Source organism: Gymnodraco acuticeps, unplaced genomic scaffold, assembly GCF_902827175.1.
Source record: "Gymnodraco acuticeps unplaced genomic scaffold, fGymAcu1.1, whole genome shotgun sequence".
Classification (NCBI taxonomy): Eukaryota; Metazoa; Chordata; class Actinopteri; order Perciformes; family Bathydraconidae; genus Gymnodraco; species Gymnodraco acuticeps.
In genome coordinates, this window is record NW_022990044.1 from 132597 (window position 1) to 139495 (window position 6899).

The window sequence follows — 6899 nt, forward strand, 5'->3', positions numbered from 1 at the left end:
TGTGTGTGTGTGTGTGTGGACATTTTGTATGTGCGAGAGAGAGAGCACACCAGGGTTGCGTTCCGATAATCCAAAAATCAGCTCCTAAATTCTAACCCTATCTCCTATTCCTTGACCTCTGAATGAAACGTCATGGGGTTAAGGGATAGTGGATAGGAGAATTCAAAAGGATTTAGGAGAAGAGACCGCGGTACTTTAGAGAATCCGAATGCACTTTCACTATCCGACGTGTTTATGATGAGCCAGCGGACGTCATTGTGTGCGTCTGCTGCTGTGGGGAAACTATGGAAACTACAGTTTTCTATACAGCGAACTACAACATGGATGTTTAATAAGAACGAGGGACTACTGTAAACTCATCTAGAGACTCTGCACCGTGCTCTGACGCTGTTGTTTTATGCTTTATGAACGTGGACAACAGAGAAACATATTCTTCAGGACCAAAGTTGGAATTGAAATAAAAAAGGAAAGTGAAACTTATGCTCGAGTCGTCACCCTCTCCCTCCGGTCCACATTAATACAAATGATCCCAAAACGTATGATTGCATGAACTATGAAAATATCTTAAAATCAATACAGATGTATTTATTATAAACGTTAGTCCTTAACATCTATCACTGTGTATATCACCATTCAAACATCTTTTAAAAGTTGAACAAACTCCACACAGCTCAGTAAAGACTGTGAAATGTTGACTTTATTTGATCATTTCAGTAAAAAACTAACGTTCATATTTCTCTTTTTGATTATAATACTGATGAACGTTCAAAACAAAGCACTTTGGCAACTTACCACATACGTTTTAAAATGCTTAATAAGCACCGTAACTTTCATGATATAATTTCTCGGTCATAATCGGTTGTTTCCGTGAACGGCCGACTGTTGAGTGACGGCAAATGCTGCGGCTGCAATGCATTGTGGGGCAGCATTTTCTCCTCTCCTTTCGTCAAGGGAGGTCCAGTGGTTCCTAAGCTAAAGGAGGTTATAAAGGAAGTTTGAAACCTCCTTTCCTTTCATTTAGAGAATAGGCTACATGCACTAGGATCTGAGACGTACTTCCGCCTTAGCCGTTATACTGCTCGGACGCTTCCGGGTTGCTTCTGGTCTGCGTAGCTGAGCGTCCACAAATGTTTTACTGTTTAAATCTGTGGTTTAAATATGAGTCGACGGAAGATTTTCAAAACTGAGCATTTGCAAAGACAAGTAAATAACTACTCCGAGCACTGCTGTGTCCCACTTTGTACGGCGTCAGCTAAATTCAACGGCGTCCTAAGTTTCCATGGCTTTCCGACCGAACTCGAGCTGCGAAAACAGTGGCTGGTTAAAATACGACGCGATAACTTTACAATCTCCTCTCACTCCAAGGTCTGCAGTCGTCACTTCGCTACGGATCAACTAATAGAGCCAAAAACCCTTGATGGCCGTAGGAGGCTTGTGAAAGGTGCTGTCCCAACTCTGTTTGAGTGGAATCACTTCACTGCTCAAACACCGCGGGCTAGTGTTTGGGAGAGAAGGGAGCGGCCCACTGAACCAGTCTCTCTCGGGAGGAGCAGAAGAGCACATCGATGTCCGTGACCATGATTACTGCTCAACCCCTGAACCAGCTTCACTGGACATGTCCTCTCAAGCTACAGAAGACAACTCCAAAACATTGGAGGATCTGCAGAAGCAACTGCAGGAGTTAAGAGTCCAGCGAGAGTTTTGCTTACAGCGGTTTGCTGGCTCCGACGACAACATCCGATTCTATACCAGGTAATGTTTTGGCTAAATTCTATCCAAGTTTTTGAGATGGGTTAGCTTATAAAGAATCCTGTTTACCTGCCGTTTGACTGCTGACTATTTGCATGCAGTGTTGGAATAAGTAGGCTACTCAACTTAACTGAAGTATAAGTACAAATACTATGGTTTGAAAATACTCCTGAACTGAACATGTAGAATCATAAATCATGTTTTCATAAGTAACTAGAAACTATGAAGGTTAACTAAATGTGGTGGAGTAAAACATACTAATACTAACAACATACTGATAATACTTTACTACAAGTGGAAATCTTCAAAACCTTACCAAAGTAAAAGTACATGTCAATATCCACTGCGTTTCTCCCAGTTGCACACTTAAGAATGAAGAGTAAAAGTAGTCATTCTGTGTAAAATGTTCCCTGTATGTTTTAGATTATTATCTGCTGCTTTAATGTAGTTGTTACATGTTCTGCTTATTACTATACCTGCACCAAGTGCCTTCTTAATCAGTCTATTTGAATTGTAATGTATTATAGCAAACAAGAGGAAAGCATTAGCCCATGTGTTACAGTTAATGAGTCAATTAATGACTGACATGTGTCTTTTGTGTACAGATTCCCGAGCTATAACCACCTGATGGCCTTCTGGTTTTTGATTGAGCCTTCCATTTATAAAATGGTTCGTGTTACAAGAGCGATATCAGCTGCCAAGAGTGAAGAAGTGGTTACACACGCACGTCCATCAACGGTAGGCTACGTTTCTTTTAACACGCAATCTAAACACAAACTGAAGGGAAAATGTTTCTCCAACATTTCATTGCTTTCGTGTAGGCTAAAAGGCTATAGTACTCAATCCTTTTTGAATACATCAGAGAACTAAAACAACTTAATGTTTTTCCCATGGTGTGCTACACTCATGACATTAATATAGTACCCTTTTTTTTGTTTATCTTCCAGAGACAGCTGCTTCAGCCAATTGACGAGTTCTTCCTTTTTCTCTGCTTCCTGTCGGTGGGTTTGAAAGAGAGGGACCTTGCAAACCGCTTCAACGTACACCAGTCCACTGTGAGCCGCATCATTGCAACATGGACGAGTTTTCTTACAACTTTATTGGGGTCACAGTGCATCTGGCTTACACCTGCAGAAGTTCAAGCCCACCTCCCAGAGGCATTCAAAGATTCCCAGACACACAGGTGATCCTAACCCCGGTTAGGTGCTTCGTTGTTGGAGTTTACCCCAGTGGACGAGAGGGTCGCCTCCCTACGCCTGCGGGTTATGGGGGGGAAAAACTCTGACTGTTGTGTGTGCTTATGCACCCAACAGCAGTTCAGAGTATACGGCCTTCTTGGAGACCCTGGAAAGAGTCCTGTATGGGGCTCCTGAAGGGGACTCTTTAATCTTGCTGGGAGACTTCAACGCACATGTGGGCAATGATGGAGACACTTGGAGGGGCGTGATTGGGAGGAACGGCCCCCCTGATCTGAACCGGAGTGGTGGTTTGTTACTGGACTTCTGTGCTAGTCATGGATTGGCCATAACAAACACCATGTTCGAACATAAGGATGCTCATAAGTGTACGTGGTACCAGAGCACCCTAGGCAGAAGGTCCATGATCGATTTCGTTATCGTATCATCGGACCTGAGGCCGTATGTTTTGGACACTCGGGTAAAGAGAGGGGCGGAGTTGTCAACTGATCACCATCTGGTGGTGAGTTGGGTCGAGTGGCGGGGGAAGCCTCTGGATAGACCTGGTAAGCCCAAACGTGTAGTTCGGGTGAACTGGGAACGTCTGGAGGAGGCCCAAGTTCAGGAGGCCTTCAACTCACACCTCCGGCGGAGCTTTTCGGGCATTCCTGTGGAGGTTGGGGACATTGAACCAGAGTGGTCGGTGTTCAAAGCCTCTATTGCCGAAGCCGCGGCGGGGAGCTGTGGTCTCAAGGTCCTAGGTGCCTCAAGGGGCGGTAACCCTCGAACCTCCTGGTGGACACCGGTGGTCAGGGAAGCCGTCCGACTGAAGAAGGAGGCCTTCAGGGATTTGTTTCCCGGGGGACTCCCGAGGCAGTTGCAAGGTACCGACAGGCCCGAAGGGCAGCAGCCTCATCCGTGGCCGAGGCAAAGCAGCGGGTGTGGGAGAAGTTCGGAGAAGACATGGAGAAGGACTTTCGGGCGGCACCAAAGTTGTTCTGGAAAACTGTCCGACACCTCAGGAGGGGGAAGCAGGGAACCATCCAAGCTGTGTACAGTAAGGATGGGACGTTGTTGACCTCAACTGATGGAGTGTTAGGGCGTTGGAAGGAACACTTTGAGGAACTCCTGAACCCGACAACTCCGCCCTCTATGTTAGAGGCAGAGCTGGAGTATGACGGGGGATCAACACCAATCTCCCGGGGGGAGGTCACTGAGGTCGTCAAACAACTCCACAGTGGCAAAGCCCCGGGGGTGGATGAGATCCGCCCGGAAATGCTGAAGGCTCTGGGTGTTGAGGGACTGTCATGGTTGACACGTCTCATCAACGTTGCGTGGAAGTCGGAAACAGTACCGAAGGAGTGGCAGACCGGGGTGGTGGTCCCCCTTTTTAAAAAGGGGGATCAGAGGGTGTGTGCCAATTACAGAGGCATCACACTACTCAGCCTCCCCGGGAAAGTTTACTCTAAGGTACTCGAAAGGAGGGTCAGGCCGATTGTCGAACCTCAGATTGAGGAGGAACAATGCGGATTCCGTCCTGGTCGTGGAACGACGGATCAGCTTTTTACTCTCGCAAGGATCCTGGAGGGGGCCTGGGAATACGCTTATCCGGTCTACATGTGTTTTGTAGACTTGGAGAAGGCGTATGACCGAGTTCCCAGGGAGTTACTGTGGGAGGTGCTGCGGGAGTATGGGGTGAGGGGGTCTCTACTCAGGGCCATCCAATCTCTGTACTCCCAAAGCGAGAGCTGTGTCCGGGTCCTCGGCAGTAAGTCGGACCCATTTCCGGTGAGGGTTGGCCTCCGCCAGGGCTGCGCTTTGTCACCAATCCCTTTTAATATACATGGATCGGATTTCGAGGCGTAGTCATGGGGGAGGGGGTCTGCAGTTCGGTGGACTAAGGATTGCACCACTGCTTTTTGCAGATGATGTGGTTCTAATGGCTTCATCGGTCTGCGACCTTCTGCACTCACTGGATCGGTTCGCAACCGAGTGTGAAGCGGCTGGGATGAGGATCAGCACCTCCAAATCTGAGGCCATGGTTCTCAGCAGGAAACCGATGGACTGTCCACTCCAGGTAGGGAATGAGTCCTTACCCCAAGTGAAGGAGTTCAAGTATCTCGGGGTCTTGTTCTCGAGTGAGGGAACAATGGAGCGTGAGATGGGCCGGAGAATCGGAGCAGCGGGAGCGGTACTGCAGTCGCTTTACCGCACCGTTGTGACGAAAAGGGAGCTGAGCCAGAAGGCAAAGCTCTCAGTCTTCCGGGCCATTTTCGTTCCTACCCTCACCTATGGTCATGAAGGATGGGTCATGACCGAAAGAACGAGATCGCGGATACAAGCGGCCGAGATGGGTTTTCTCCGCAGGGTGGCTGGTGTCTCCCTTAGGGATAAGGTGAGAAGTTCGGTCATCAGGGAGGGACTCGGAGTTGAGCCGCTCCTCCTTCGCGTCGAAAGGAGCCAGTTGAGGTGGTTCGGGCACCTAGTTAGGATGCCACCTGGGCGCCTCCCTAGGGAGGTGTTCCAGGCACGTCCAGCTGGGAAGAGACCAAGGGGTAGACCTAGGACCAGGTGGAGGGATTATATCTCTTCGCTGGCCTGGGCGCCCTTGGGATCCCCCAGTCAGAGCTGGTTGATGTCGCCAGGGAAAAGAAAGTTTGGGGCTCTCTGCTGGAACTGCTACCCCCGCGACCCGACCACGGATAAGCGGGAGAAGATGGATGGATGGACAGGTGATCCTGGATTGCACAGAGCTGAGGTGTCAAACACCATCCTCACTCCTCCTCCAAAGTTAAATGTATTCTACATACAAATCTCACTGCACCATGAAAGCCCTGGTTGGCATAGCCCCACATGGCGCAGTGACATTTGTTTCCAGTCTGTATGGTGGTTCTGTCAGCGACAAGGAGATTTTCAAACAATCTGGAATAGCTGCGTTGTTGACTGAAAACATGGCAGTGATGGTAGATAAGGGCTTCCTGATCAGCGATTGCTGCAAATGCAAAGTGTACTGCCCACCTTTTCTGTCAAAGCAGAAGCAAATGCCAGCCTATCAGGTGAGGGAGACACAGGCCATTGCCAGACTGAGGGTTCATGTGGAGCGTGTCATTAGGAGGATAAAAGAGAACAAACTTTTTGATGGTGTCATCCTCCTGTCCCATGCCTACAACATCAACCAACTGTTTGCAGTAGCATGTATGCTGTCAAACTATCAGAACAAAGCACTGGTCAAGAAATGGGTGAAATACGACAAGATGATGACACCTGTGCAGGTAGCTGTGATTAAGCTGGGTGAGCACACCGTAATCCCGTGTTGCCTGACACACGCTAGTGTTTTGTTTGAATAAATGGTAAATAGCAAATTATAATGCGTTGATGATTTCTTACAAATGCACTGATTTACTATTCATTACACAAATCACTTCACTTTATTGTCTTTTTAAATACAATTGTATATGTATTTACATATATGAAATGTGACAAACAATATATATCAAAAACAAAATATTGAAATCACATTTTGTTGTCATTCAGAACACATGATTGAGGGATTGCCTCCTAAAACAATTACGGCTGAGCCAGGGTCTAGCAGCTAACTACTTACAGAGTTAACAATGGCTACAGTGCCCACTACTTTTTTAATGACAGGTACTTCGGCATGTATGTGTAAAAAAAAAAAAGTCTACTTTTCTCTGATTCTGCACTTCTGGATCTGGTATATTCTTTGCACCAGGTAGTCCTCTTGTGCCCACACTACAAAATCACACCACTGCATCCCAGATACAAGAAGTTGACCCTGTACTTGCCAGTAATAGGCATGGCTTTTCTTGAGTTTAGGGGAGCCACATTCCATCTGCACATATTTGCAGTCGACATAATTTGGGACATTGGCACATTTGAATTCAACAGGCCAAATTGGGGATATTCTGTTGGGTCAAAAACAACTCCATCAGGGGAGGCACCAAGCCAGGGCGT

General features: G+C 47.4%; 1 long non-coding RNA gene across 1 annotated transcript; it reads left to right on the plus strand.

The window, feature by feature from the left end:
- Positions 1-2450: 2450 nt before the first annotated feature.
- LOC117545665 lies at positions 2451-6289 on the plus strand. Its single transcript, XR_004568875.1, has 3 exons — positions 2451-2487; positions 2697-2932; positions 5657-6289. It is a non-coding gene; the product is annotated as an uncharacterized LOC117545665 (long non-coding RNA).
- The last annotated feature ends 610 nt before the right edge of the window (positions 6290-6899 follow it).